At 44.0% G+C, this 14,663-nt stretch overlaps 1 long non-coding RNA gene across 1 annotated transcript in view; it reads left to right on the top strand.

The window, feature by feature from the left end:
* The first annotated feature begins 660 nt into the window (after positions 1-660).
* LOC116975094 overlaps positions 661-14,663 on the top strand; it is a 562,120-nt gene continuing 548,117 nt past the window's right edge. The window contains exons 1-2 of the long non-coding RNA XR_004412531.1: positions 661-703; positions 2,038-2,040. This is a non-coding gene — a long non-coding RNA (uncharacterized LOC116975094). The remainder of the gene's footprint in view (positions 704-2,037; positions 2,041-14,663) is intronic.

Genomic DNA, 14,663 nt, shown 5'->3' with positions numbered 1-14,663 from the left:
CCGGCCTACCCTCTAATGGAGGGTCTGTTGGTGTTTAAGAAGCTCGCTGCAATCCTCCTGTAGGGCTGCGGCTTTATCTATTGGTAAAGTTACTAATATATTGACCGTGTTAATGGTGAATCCTAGATAATCCATATTAGTTTCTGGTATCAATTTACACTTAACTACCGTCTGTGTTCCCCTCTGATGGGTACTGTATAGTATGCATCTTTTAAGTCAATGCTTGTCATATAGAAACCAGCTGATACTAATTCTTTAGCAGTGATAAAGGTATCCATCTTAAACTGAACATATTGAACAAATGTGTTTAGGGTTGAAAGGTCAATGATAATCCTGCAACCCCCATCTTTTTTATTTTTAATAATATGTTTGATACAAATTTTAATTGTTCATGAGTAGTATGCTCAATCACACCTTTTGTATACAATCGTTGTAGCTCCATGTGGGCTTTAGATTGTTCGGTTTTTATAAGGACGAAATGCCTTTCTGGTGTATGTTGTACTGGGGGGTTATTGGAATGTCACGCATGCGTTGGAAGCGGGTTCTTCACGTAGTCACTCACGTGACTCTGAAGTAAAACACAGGTCATTAACAGCATAGACAAATTAATTTGGGGATTGCTGGAACAGGACATCTTAGCAAAATGCCAATCCATTTGCAACACACCAATCCTTGCAGTTCCGAAACCAGGAAAGGAGGGCCAGTACAGTTTGGTCCAAGATCAAAGATCAATTAACTCAGTTGTAGAACCGCTCCATGTGCTAGTGCCAAACCCTGCTCACATCTTCGCTCTAATCCCAGCCGAAGCAAAATTCTTCTCAATAGTCAACCTGCAACATGCATTATTTTCCTTGCCTCTCCATAAGAACAGCCAATATTTGTTTGCTTTCACATATAGGGGCCAGCAATACACCTGGACCAGATTGCCTCAGGGATTCATCAATTTGCCTACTTTCCTAAAGAAGCAAAGCAAATGAGGCAATGGTGTTGTATGGTCAATTAATGTAGACCTTGGATTCCTAACATAGCTTTAGAAACTAAAGAGCTGACATCCTATACAAGTAAAGAGGGTGAATTTCAACTAACCAAGGAGGCACAAGAGGCTTTTGAGAACTTGAAGAGATCGCTGATGCAGGCCCAAGCATTGGGAAGACCACTTTACGACAGACCCTTCCAACTTAATTGCACCATTCTCTCTCAATGTTCAATGGCAGTCCTTACTCAAAAATATGGGGATAGGCATAGACCAGTGGCATGTTACTCATCTAAACTCGACCCAGTAGCAAGGGGACACCCATTATGCACCCAAATTCTGACCGCCATTTATAACAGTTTGACCCTACAGCAGGAGATAATAGTATATACTTCGCATTCAGTGGCAGCCTGTTAGGGCAACTCCAGACTCCACAATGGCTCGTCAGAACAAATATGAAATCTACTTATTAAATAACCCAAAGCTTCAGTTTAGGCATTGTACAACAATTAATCTGGCATATTTTCTTGTTTCACCCCCAGAGGAACAGTCAGAGGCGGTACATGACTGTTTGTTTATAATCGAGGAGGAGACATCTGTGAGGGAGGACTTGAGAGACGCACAACATGACATTGTACGAAGATGGGAGTGCATCCATTGGACCCTGGGTGAGAAATTGTCTGGGTATGCAATTATTAATCAAGATGGGGAAAATGTAGAAGCAGCTGCCTTTGAGTCACCTTATTCAGCACAACAGGCTGAATTATTTGCTTAGGGCTTGCTTCGTGGGGAAAAATGTAAAGGTAAAAATATATACAGATTCTAGATGTGCATTTGAAGTAGTGTATGATTTAGGACAATTATGGAAAAATAGAGGATTTCTTACCTTGGCGGGGACTCAAATATCAAACAAACAATTGGTGACATATTTATTAATGGCCCTGATGCTACACAGACCATTTTCAGTCATGACATGTAGTGCACACACAAGAGGACAGACCCGAATAGACATTGGAAATCGTAGCGCCGATCAGGCAGCAAAATAAATATCCCGTGAAAGTAAGATGGTGGTACCAAAGATGATGAGCCAGACTAAAAGTTTAACAGATCTCCCTCGGAGAAGCCAATGCCAACCATCCAAGAGATTGTTCAGTTGCAGGAGGAGGCTACTTAAAGGGATAAAGAACAATGGAGGCAACTTGGGAGTACACTGGATTGTATGACAGGATTATGGACCACTCCAGCAGGGAGAACTTGCATGACCGATTCTCTGGCAGTATGGGTTATAGAGTGGATGCACTATGCAACTCATTGCAGTACACGAGCAGTAGGAGACACTCTTTTGGCTACTTGGTGGCATCTAAGGTTACAAACATTAGCCTGGTTAGTCAGAAATACAATCCAGGGAAAGGAATAGGTTGTGGAGATGGAAAGACACCTTTGCCCATGGGTCCATTTGAGGCATTACAAATGGATTGCATCAAATTAGAAAGGTGCCAGGCATACAGGTATGTACTTGTCATAGTCGATGTATTCAGCAGGTGGATTGAAGCTTATCCAACCCTTGATAATAAAGCAGCTTCTATTGTCAAGGTATTAACAAAATAAATTGTCCCTAGATTTGTCATCCCTATTCGACTTAGTTCAGACAATGGTCCACATTTTAATGGGCTAGTTAATATAGAGTTTTGTGAACAGTTGGGCATCCAGCAGCAAATATGCTGCTGGCCATGTAGAAAGACCAATCAGACCCTGAAAACTAAATGAAGGCATAGACTGGAATTGGTTGGATTAAATTACTCCCCATAGCTTTATTTCAAATGAGAGTCACGCCTGCAGGGAAATCTAGACTGAGCCCAGCTGAAATTGTTTATGGTAGTACCCTAAGAACACCTTGGATCAAAATGCGAAGAAAGTTATACATTTCCATCATATGACTGTGGAGATGACCGACTACATTTTGGCTTTGACTCGAGTTTTGAGAGAATCACATTGTAGGGTGAGAGCAGCGTATGGTGAGTTGCCTTTGTTGACTGCTTCTACTAAGGTGGAGCCTGGAGATTATGTCCTTATAAAGAACTGGGTAAGGAAAGGGTTGGAGGTTCGCTGGGAAGGACCATACCAGGTTCTGCTAACGACTCCAATAGCAGTGGAGGTAGAAGGTAGAAATGCATGGGTGCATCTCCACCACTGCAAGAGTATCAGTGAGAGAGTAGGCTGCTAACTTATTTTATTCAAGATTCTCTTAGAATCATCATACTCTACGATGAGTCAAAAAACAGATGCACCTAACAGGATGGATGGAGGGGATTCGCGCCCATGAAAACACGGGAGGTGAAAACTCATCAGATAGGAATCATGAAGCTACTCCCATGAAAATTCGGGAAGCTTGGTGAAATTCTGAGAAATTACATCAGCATCTTCATGTTAGGATACCTGCCTAGAATGGGGTTATTGTTGTGTTTTGATTATCATAAATGATAAAAGAGGGGAATGATAATTAAGCATGCAGGTACAGCAGGCAGTGAAGAAAGCGAATGGCATGTTGGCCTTTATAACAAGAGGAATCGAATATAGGAGAAAAGAAGTCCTTCTGCAGTTGTACAGAGCCCTAGTGAGACCACACCTGGAGTATTGTGTGCAGTTTTGGTCCCCTAATTTGAGGAAGGACATTCTTGCTATTGATGGAGTGCAGCATCGGTTTACAAGGTTAATTCCCGGGATGATGGGACTGTCATATGCTGATAGAATGGAGCAGCTGGGCTTGTACATTCTGGAGTTTAGAAGGATGAGAGGATATCTCATTGAAACATATGAGATTGCTAAGGGCCTGGACACACTAGTCAGGAAACATGTTCCCGATGTTGGGGGAGTCCAGAACCAGGGGCCACAGTTTAAGAATAAGGAGTAAGCCATTTAGAACGGAGATGATGAAACACTTTTTCTCACAGAGTGGTGAGTCTGTGGAATTCTCTGCCTCAGAGGGCGGTGGCGGCAGGTTCTGTGGATGCTTTCAAGAGAGAGCTAGATAGGGCTCTTAAAAATAGCGGAGTCAGGGGATATGGGGAGAAGGCAGGAACGGGGTACTGATTGGGGATGATCAGCCATGATCACATTGAATGGCGGTGCTGGCTCAAAGGGCCAAATGGCCTACTCCTGCACCTATTGTCTATTGTCTAGTATCTATAATATTGGCCAAATAAATGTCACAAAATGGAGAATCTCTGCATTTGCAAAGTCTTCTTTCTGTGAAAGGTTGCAGGGCCATGTGTTATGGCTCCAAGATGTCTAGACCCTGGGAGGAAGTTGAGGATAAGGTGAGGTCCAGATGTCCTCCCTATTGTTAATATGTATGAGGGTTTTGCAGAAAGAGCTGAGCAGGATTGCAAATGCATGATTAGGATTGGTTATAGAATGGGGTGTTATAAAGTATTGTTAATTATGTTGCAGAGTGTTGGTGCTGTTATCTTATGATTGGTTAAAGTATGGAGCCTTGTTCAAATTGTTTATACTACCTGGGGAAATGTTTCTTTACTTTGGTAAACTGTCTCCCAACTAGAACCTATTGTGGAAACAATGTAATGGGGTACTTTGTGATTGGGTTAGGGAACTGTCAATAAATGTATCATATGACCTATGTTTGTGATTGGCTTGTAGGGGTTGCCCCCTCCATATAGTTTCGTGCCATGGGTCTGATATCCTATAAAAGGGAGGACACCACATGGATCGGAGCCGATGTTCTGGGAGTGCACTTGGGATTGTGTGACTGTTTGGAGGTGTCTATTCACACGAGGCTGAAGGGCTTAGACGAGTAGAGACAAGGATCGGACCCGCGGTGTTGGTTGGGTATCGTATAGTAAGCTTGTTTGTGTTAGTGAGAATAAAGAATTAGTTGATCCAGTGCTTGACTCAGTGTTTTATTGAACTAGACTAAGGGGGTAAGCTGTAGAGAGCATAATTACATATGACAATAAAACACTCTTAATTCTTGACTCTTGCCATTCATGGAGAAATGCTGGCAGTTCTGCATGGAAGCATGTGCAGTTCTGAGCACATTCCACAAAAAAGTGGAACTGTTTCTATATATATGGTTCATTATTGTGTGTGGTAAAGATAAAAATACCTGCTGAGCAATCTGTTCTCCGGCAGAAACAGATTGCAAGTTTATTTTAAATTGAATTATATTGCAGACTGAGCATTAGCAGATAATTTGGTACAAATTGTAATGTTCCTGATTTGGAGACATAAGGAACTGCTGGAAACTGAAGTAAATACACAATGTGCTGGAGTAACTCAGCAGGTCAGGCAGCATCTGTGGAGGGAATGAGTCGGTGTTGATTTGGGTTGGAACCCTTGTCAGATTTCTTCCTGATTTGCTCTTTCTTCACAAGCATAGTTGGCAATTCTACAACTGAATCTGTCAAATGTTGCCTTCGGCATTAAATTGCTTTCAGTTGGCGGAAAGGCCTCTTCTATGAAGGATATTTTCTATAATCATGTTGGTGGTTGATTCTTTCTAATTATATCTATTAAAGTGCAGATTTTCTGAAAGGTGTTCTGAATCCTAATCTGTACCCTTTTCATATGATGACACTCCCACTCAACACTTAAGGTGTACCAATAACAACCTTGTCCTCAACTCACAGAAGACGAAGGAAATCATCGTAGACTTCCGGAAGACCAGAAGTGGCAGACATACCCCCATCCACATAAACGGGACTGAGGTGGAGCGCGTCTCCAACTACAAATTCCTCGGGGTACATATCTCATAGGATCTGTCCTAGTCTCACAACACCACCAAACTGATTAAAAAGGCGCAGTAGCGCCTCTACTTTCTGACGAGGCTTAAGAAAGCTCACCTGTCCCCTCAGATCCTGTCCAACTTCTACCGCTGTACCATTGAAAGCATCCTGACCACCTGCTTCACGGTATGGTACAGCAGCTGCACAACAGCTGACAGGAAGGCACTGCAACGGGTGGTGAAAACCGCACAACACATCATCGGTGCCCCGCTCCCTGACATGGCTGCCTTTCACCGCACACGGTGTCTGAGACGTGCTGGGAAAATCATTAAGGACCCCTCACACCCCAACCATGGACTATTTGCCCTCCTCCCATTAGGGAGGCGGTACAGGAGCCTCAGGTCTCGCACCAGCAGGCTGAGGAACAGCTTCTTCCAAAATACCATTACCCTGCTGAACTCACAGGCCCGACGCTAGCTATCTTTTTATACCCTTTTATCTGTATATATTCATTTGCCTATGTACTAGATCAATATATCAACATTGTACATATTGTTTTAACCAGTATTTTACTACTTTGCACTCTGATTAGATGCTAAACTGCATTTTGTTGTACCTGCACTCGTATTTGTGCAATGACAATAAAGTTGAATCTAATCTAATCTAATCTAATCTAATCTAATCTAATCTAAGGCATGGTTTTGTTATAGACTCATGGAGTCATAGAGTGATACAGTGTGGAAACAGGCCCAACTTCCCCAACATGTCCAGGCTACACTAGTCCCACCTGCTCATGTTTGGTCCATATCCCTCCAAACATACCCTATACATGTTGGTATTTATCTATATTCTCCAAATCACAACCCTACCCCAACTCCCAGTGAACGGCATCAAGCATTTCAGAAATAATTGTCTTCATAACTGAAAAATCAGAAAGGTTATATTTAATCCTTGATTCAAATAGTGTTTTAGAAATAAATACACTTTAAAAAAAAAGAGTTGCTGTTTCAAGTAAATTCAATTCAGTGTACAGACAGAAAAAAAAATGTTGGTTTTCTTAGATATGGGTTCAAAAAACAATATTGGGAATCGATGGGAGGAATGGTCTAATTAAGGAAGAGAATGATTTTACAACTCAACAAATTGCAAGCAATTTACATTGGAGAAACTCATCGTTGAAATAAATTGAATGCAACATGCTAATTATACAGCGTGAGTTTTACACTGCAGGTGAGCTGGACTTAATGGATGAATTTCCTGTTTTGCAGTCATACCAATTTCCTGTTTTGCAGTTAAATTACCAATTGGAAAAATTGTACCCTAAAGCAATCCTTCCCAATTCAGTTCCACTGGGAGGTGCATACTTTCAATGAGTTTGGTATGCCGAGCATGGTGAAGCAGAAAGCTACTCTGAAATGAAGTCAGTCACACTTACAATTTGGAGTAATTGGAATATTTGAAAAATTCTTGCTGGGTTTATTCTAATCTGTACACTCGACAGTCATATTCTGCGGGTAAATGTATAATTTACTAATAAATCAGGCAGTGCCATTCGGATGTGTGTATTATGTTCTCTTGCTATTGGTTTACAGTACGTATATTTTACTTCGGAGTCACGTGAGTGACTACGTGAAGAACCCGCTCAGTGCGCAGGCGCGGCATTATGCCAGCAGTGCAACAGCGGCTGCCACGGGACTTAGGCTCTCCCGCTACAGAATGAAACGGACCGTCAGGTGAGTATCCTGAGGTCGGGTTTCTTTTACAGGTGAGCCTTTTTCTGCTTGTGTTTTTTACAGGCAGAGAAAAAGGCTCTGGAACAAAACTGTCCCCCGTTCAAGGAGGAACGTTTTCCCGTCGGGGAGGGGGGCAGCAACAGGCGGTAGGAGCGTTACCCGGTGTTCCTCTATTCTCCGACACCGTGCCGAGGCCAGCCCGCTAGCACCTGAGCAGCGGGCTGGATGCATAGCCACTCGAGAGGCATCCGGCAGGTGTTCCCGATGTCGGACGGGACGTCTCTCCACCCGCATGGGGGGAGAGAGAGCCGCCTGAGCTGCTGGAGCGGCTCATGGAGCAGGTGCCTGCGAGACGCGATGCTTGAGGGGCGCTCTCGCTACTACAAGGCACAAAAGCTCCAGAAGAAGGCGGAAGGAACAATTACCGGGAGCTCCGCTATCCCCTTCACCGCGCCGAACCCAGTCCCGCTAGTGCCTGAACTGCGGGCTGGATGTCTAGCCATCCGAACAGGCATCCGGCCGGTGGCATCCGATTCGTCGGACGGGGACATGTCTCCACCTAAATGGAGGAGAGACAGCCGCCTGAGCTGCATCCAACAGCTATTGGAGCAGCTCCAGCGAGATGCGCAGAAAGAGCGCTCTCGCGGAGGGAGGTCAGGCACCCCCTCCACAGTGTTTCATGCACTGCCCTCTGCTCCCTCATTACTGGAGGCTAGCATTGGTGACCAGGGCTGGGCTGGTCTGGAACAGGGGCAGGCGGACGAATTCGGGAGTATGCCAGGGGTGCAGGAACATGAAGAGCTGTTGGGTGTGATGGACCGCTTGTAGCAACCCCACGGGCTGGAGCACCGCTGGAACCAAGAATGGCGGCCAGCATCAACCATTACTGGAAAAGGTGCTCGCTGGGGTGCTGAAACAACACAGCACCAGAAAACTGTGAGGCCCTCAAAGTAAAAAGTGTCAACAGCCAAATCTGGGGGCATGTGGGTCACACATCCGGACCCAAGAACTCAAGCTACAGCGGATCCTAAGGCTCCTGACGTCGGCCATCACAGCCTTTGCTCGTTCCGTGGAGACCACGGAGATGGATACCTGCCAGCAGGATGTGCTGGCATTAATGTGTACCACACAATTTGAGATCAACAATCTCCGGAGGGAAACATAAGACCTGCCCTCAATCCCAAATTTGCTGGCTTGTGTAAAGCCCCAGCTGCGGAGACGGACGCGCTGCTATTTGGGAAAGATTTCAATAAAAAACTGAAGGAGATGCAGGAAGCATCAAAAACCTTCGGCCTAATGAGGGCAGGCCCCGGGACGAGCAAACCAAGACCTCCGATACCCAAGCGGCAGCACCCCACGGCATCCACCAGTCGACGTCCGCAATATGGGACTGGTGAACGCTTGGGGTCCGCACATTATCCCCAAAGATCTTTTTAGATCAGGGCCCGCAGCGGACCCTCTGGAAAATGCGCCTCCCCCCAACATCGCCAGCACGTCAGAACAAAATCTTCAGGAAAATGAAGAAACAGAATCGCCAATAACCATGGAGGTAGGTGGGTCTGGTCCCTACCAGCATATAGAGAATAAGGGTGCTTTATTAACAGGGGGGAGATTACACTTGTTTAAAGAAGCATGGGGTATGGTCACGAGTGACAAGTATATACTCAACAGCATTAGTGGATATAAAATACAATTCATGTCAGAAAAAACGCCACCAGTTCAACAATGGCCCCAAAGGGTATTTCTCCCTCCGTCAAAGAGAAAAGTGAGGGACAAGCTGAACTGGTGAGACTTATCACAAAGGGGGTCATCGAAAAGACCAAACATGAACCTTTGGAATTTGTATCGAATATATTCACTAAAACCAAAAAAGATGGTGGCTGTCGCATCATCATTGACTTAACATCACTAAACAAATTTGTTAAGTATATATATTTCAAAATGGAGACATATGTTACTGCCAAACAACTGAATTCCAAAGGACACTTCATGGCAAGCATTTATCTTAAAGATGCTTACTATCTAGTACCCATATACAAGGATCATCGCAGATACCTAAAATTTATCTGGATGGTACAAAGCATTGCCCTATGGGCTAACTTCCGCCCAAGATTATTCACCAAAATATTGAACCCAGCCATGGCAATACTAAGAAAACAAAAACATATTGTCATGGCATATCTGGAGGATATTCTGATAGTAGGGAAAACGATGGAATTGGCTGTGGCAGCAGTATCAGCTACAAAACAGCTCCTCGAAACTCTGGGGTTCGTCCTACATCCAGATAAATCTAAGTTGAAGCCATCCACTATCATGGACTACCTGGGCTTCACAATTAACTCAGTCCATATGACTGTTACCTTGCCAAAGGCAAAAATGGTTGAATTAGCACAATCATGCAACAAATTAATGGTCAACGAGCGACCAACTATTCGACAAGTAGCAAGAGTAATTGGGGAAATGGTAGCAGCATTTCCGGCTACACAATTCGGACCTTTGCACTATCAAAAAATTTACAGAGAGCAAAGGTACGGGCAATAAAACGACATACAGGTCACTATGATCGTGTCATGAACTTACCCACTGAAGCAATATCAGAGCTACAGTGGTGGGCAGAAAACGTTTGGCATAGTTTCAGCCCTATCTTTATCACTAACCCTACTTTAGTTATTCAAACAGATGCCAGTGCTCAAGGCTGGGGAGCGACTAACTCCATATCCAGCACAAGTGGTAGATGGACTAACCTAGAGTCATCATTACTACTTACACTGGGCATTAACTATCTAGAGATGTTGGGCGCCTTTTATGGTTTAAAAGCATATGTATCTAATATGCAGCACTTGCATGTTTGGTTACAAATTGATAAATACTACGGTGATGGCTTATATTAACCATATGGGTGGCATAAAATCATTATCATGCGACAAATTGGTCAACATGATTTGGCAATGGTGTGTCGAAAGACATATTTGGCTATCAGCTACTTACCTACCAGGTAAGCTAAACACCCATGCCATTTGAAAATTAAACGCCTGGGTTGCAAGTTTGAACAGACCTTACCTGGAACTGGGATTGTCCAAACAAACCATCACCACCATGTCGGCATCCCTTCGAACATCCACCAAGAGGCAGTACTTAACCAGCATCAAAAAAGGGAGAAGTACTGCCAGGAAACAGGGACAACATACGCAACAGCTACAGCCACCAACATACTGGAGTTCCTGGCCTATCTACACCACGATGTAGGGATCAGCTACAGTGCCATCAACACAGCGCAGAGTGCTCTTTCTGCTTATCTCAAACCAGCGCCAGGACAACAGGCGATGGGATCCCATCCACTGGTGGTAAAACTGATGAAGGGCATTTACAATATCAAGCCCTAAGACCAGGTATACCCATATTTGGGATATCAGTGTGGTCCTGACATATCTCAGGGAATGGCCACCAGCCAGATCCCCCGGCCTCGAGCAAGCTACACTAAAGACGCTCATGTTGATGGCACTTGTATCCGCTCAGAGGGTCCAGTCACTACACCTATTGCGACTGGACAACATGATCACAGCTCCAGACCAGATCTGTCGTTATCCAGCGACTGGTCAAACAGAGCAGACCAGGAACACCTAATCCAGTCGTGGCTTACCCACCAGAACCACGGTTATGTGCCATGACCCACCTACTATCCTACATAGACACAACCAGAATATTCGAGGGAGATGAAAAGCCTTGTGGGTCAGTCACAAAAACCTTATGGTGGGGTACGAGCCAAACCATTGCGAGATGGCTCAAGCAGGTGCTAGAAACTGCTGGGATAAACACTAACATGTACAAATTTTATTCCACCAGGGCAGCATCCATGTCGATGGCTAAAGAATGGACATGCCTATAGACCACATCCTGGCTACAGCAGGATGGTTGGAAGGGAAAAGACCGTTCAGAAATTTTATAATAAGCCGTTGGCAAAACCTGGTTTATTTGAAGTAAAGATTTACGAACTGCAAATATTTAATTTAAGCCCAGGGGAGCAACTTGATTCTTTGTTGTTATTGTTTAAAAAATACCATTGTGTTTTTCTACAAATAGACTCATTGGTTCATTACGATAACACTTCCTCCCTCAAGAACTTCGGCAGTGAGTGAAATGAAACTGTTACACGGTTTGAAATCACAGAGCTTTGAAATCTTCACGTAGTCACTCACGTGACTCCGAAGTAAAATAGTAAGATTAAACGAGAACTTACCAGTTTGAAGTTTGATCTGTATTTTATGAGGAGTTACGATGAGGGTATTACGTGCCCTCCGCTCCCACCCTCATTATATGGATCAAACTAATAAATTGATGTCTCCTTATCTTTACTATGTTTACTTCAAAATAACTGTGTCTATCTGTGATTCCACACCGCTGCTTGGAAGTATGCCGCGCCTGCGCACTGAGCGGGTTCATCACGTAATCCCTCATCGTAACTCCTCATAAAATACAGATCAAACTTCAAACTGGTAAGTTCTCGTTTAATCTTACTATTTATACAGCGTGAGTTTTACACTGCAGGTGAGCTGGACTTAATGGATGAATTTCCTGTTTTGCAGTCATACCAATTTCCTGTTTTGCAGTTAAATTACCAATTGGAAAAATTGTACCCTAAAGCAATCCTTCCCAATTCAGTTCCACTGGGAGGTGCATACTTTCAATGAGTTTGGTATGCCGAGCATGGTGAAGCAGAAAGCTACTCTGAAATGAAGTCAGTCACACTTACAATTTGGAGTAATTGGAATATTTGAAAAATTCTTGCTGGGTTTATTCTAATCTGTACACTCGACAGTCATATTCTGCGGGTAAATGTATAATTTACTAATAAATCAGGCAGTGCCATTCGGATGTGTGCATTATGTTCTCTTGCTATTGGTTTACAGTACGTATATTTTACTTGGGTATTTGGAATTATGAACAACGTGAAGCAAAAATTCTAGCATACGTAAAATAAAAATATAAAATGCTGCAAATTACTCAGCAGTCCAGGACGCATCCGTGGGCAGAGAAACAGAGTTAACATTTCATGTAATTGACTCATTTCAGAAGGACCTCAGTCAGTTCCAATTTAGACTTTAGAATTTAGAGATACTGCGCGGAAACAGGCCCTTCGGCCCACTGAGTCCGCGCTGACCAGCGATCACCCTGCACACTAACACTATCCTGCACACTTGGGACAATTTACAATTTTACCTAAAGCAGATAACCTACAAACCTGTACGGCTTTGGAATGTGGGAGGAAACCGGATGACCCGGAGAAAACCCAAGTGGTCACAGGGAGAACGTATAAACTCCATGCAGACACCACTCGTAGTCCGGATCGAACATGGCTCTCTGACGCAGCTCTACCGTTACACCACTGTGCCATTTGAGGGATCTCGAGCTGAAACATTAACTCTGAAACATTCTCATTAACATTTCTCTTCCCATGGAAGTGGCCTGACCCACTGAGTATTTCCATGATTATTTGTTTGTGTAAATATTTCCAATATCTGCAATTCTTGATTTTTTTTAGCAGGCATAAGAGCATATAACATCGAAAAGTATAGCACGGGAACAGGCCCTTTGACCACAATATCTGTGGCAAACATGAAGCCGAGGTAAACTAATCTCATCGGCCTGCACATAATCCATATCCTTCCATTCCCTGCATACCCATGTGCCTATCTAAAAGCCTCTGACATGCCACTATTAGAGTCATACAGTGCGGAAACAGGCCCCTTGAGTGAACACTAGATCTTCTGTCCTTCATCCATCCGAATATCATGTGTGAATCAGGCAGTGAATCAACGAAACCCTGCCTCAAATGTCGATGACAATTACTCCATTACAACAAAGGGAGATTTATTACCTGAAGATATTGGTTTTTAGCCTATCTTATAAGGCAGGGCCTTTTCATATGTCTTATATGTCCCTGAAAGTATCTTATATATAGATTAAAAACACCACTTCCATATATTTTTCTCATCTGTTTTTTTTTTCTAGATAGCCACTGGAACTGCTGATCTTTTTCGATTCGGCAATCCAATTCTTTGCAAGCATTCCATCATCGGATATTATGAAGTTTATAGCGGGTAAGTGATACCCTATTTCTAACAGATTAGTATTATCCAGCCAGCTTGTTCCAATCAATACCCTGGCTAAATTGCATTGCTTTCATCTGCAGTGCATTTATTGTAGGTTCACTGAAGCATTAAGGTCTACCAATCTGTTAATGCATTTGATCAGTGATCGGACTGAATCCTCAACTCTGCAACATCACCAATAAAATTCAGACCAAGTGTTATTTTCCTCTGAACTTCCGTCTCCGAATGTTAGGTTGAGAAAATAAAATGGATTTTCGAAAAGCTTGTACAGGGGCTATAATTTAAAATATCTTTTAAAATCTGTTGCCTAAAGAATGTGTAGGAAGGAACAGCAGATGCTGGTGTACCTCTAGGGGCGGCGCATTGAAGTCAGCCTCTGCCTACAGTCTGTCTGGTTTTTTTCTAGTTTTTTAATTGTCTTAAAAGTGTGTTTTGGAGTTACTTAACTTTTTTCTATGAGGGTGAGGGTGGTGGGGTAAGGGAGAAACCGCTTCCCAGTCACTTCCTGGCAAGGACGCGACTATTCACCGCGGAGTGATGCCTACCTGGATCGCCGTTTGAAGCTCCGGAGTGCTGGTCCCGCTGTTCCAACATCGCAGAGCTATGGTTTGAAGAGCTCCCTATGCGGGCGGCACTGACCAACATCATGGAGTCCTGGGACCCTTTGCCGAGGGTCGCTAGCGTGAATCTCCGCCTGTGGACTCCGGGAGCTGCGGACTCTGGTAGGAAGCGGCCAATTCGGAGGTCCAAGCCGCTGAGGTTGTTCTCCCGTTCCGACGTCGGAGCTCCAGCATCCCGGGGAGCGGGCCTGAATATCGGGCCACCCATAGCGGCGACTGCGGAGGGCTAGGGAGGCCCCGACCACGGGTGAACATTAAGAACAACATGGGAAGAGGACTGAACTTTGGTGCCTTCCCTCACAGTGGGAAACTTTGATTCTGCTGTGTGGGGATGTTTTATGTTGGACTCTATCGTGTGTTGTGTTCGTTATTTTATTTGTATGGTGACCACACATTTCACTGTACCAACTGGTACATGTGACAAATAAATGTATCTTGTATCTTGTACACCAAAGGTAGGCACAAAATGCTGGAATAATTTACCG

This window comes from Amblyraja radiata, chromosome 7 (assembly GCF_010909765.2).
Source record: "Amblyraja radiata isolate CabotCenter1 chromosome 7, sAmbRad1.1.pri, whole genome shotgun sequence".
NCBI lineage: Eukaryota > Metazoa > Chordata > Chondrichthyes > Rajiformes > Rajidae > Amblyraja > Amblyraja radiata.
This window is presented reverse-complemented; position numbering and strand designations above follow the sequence as displayed.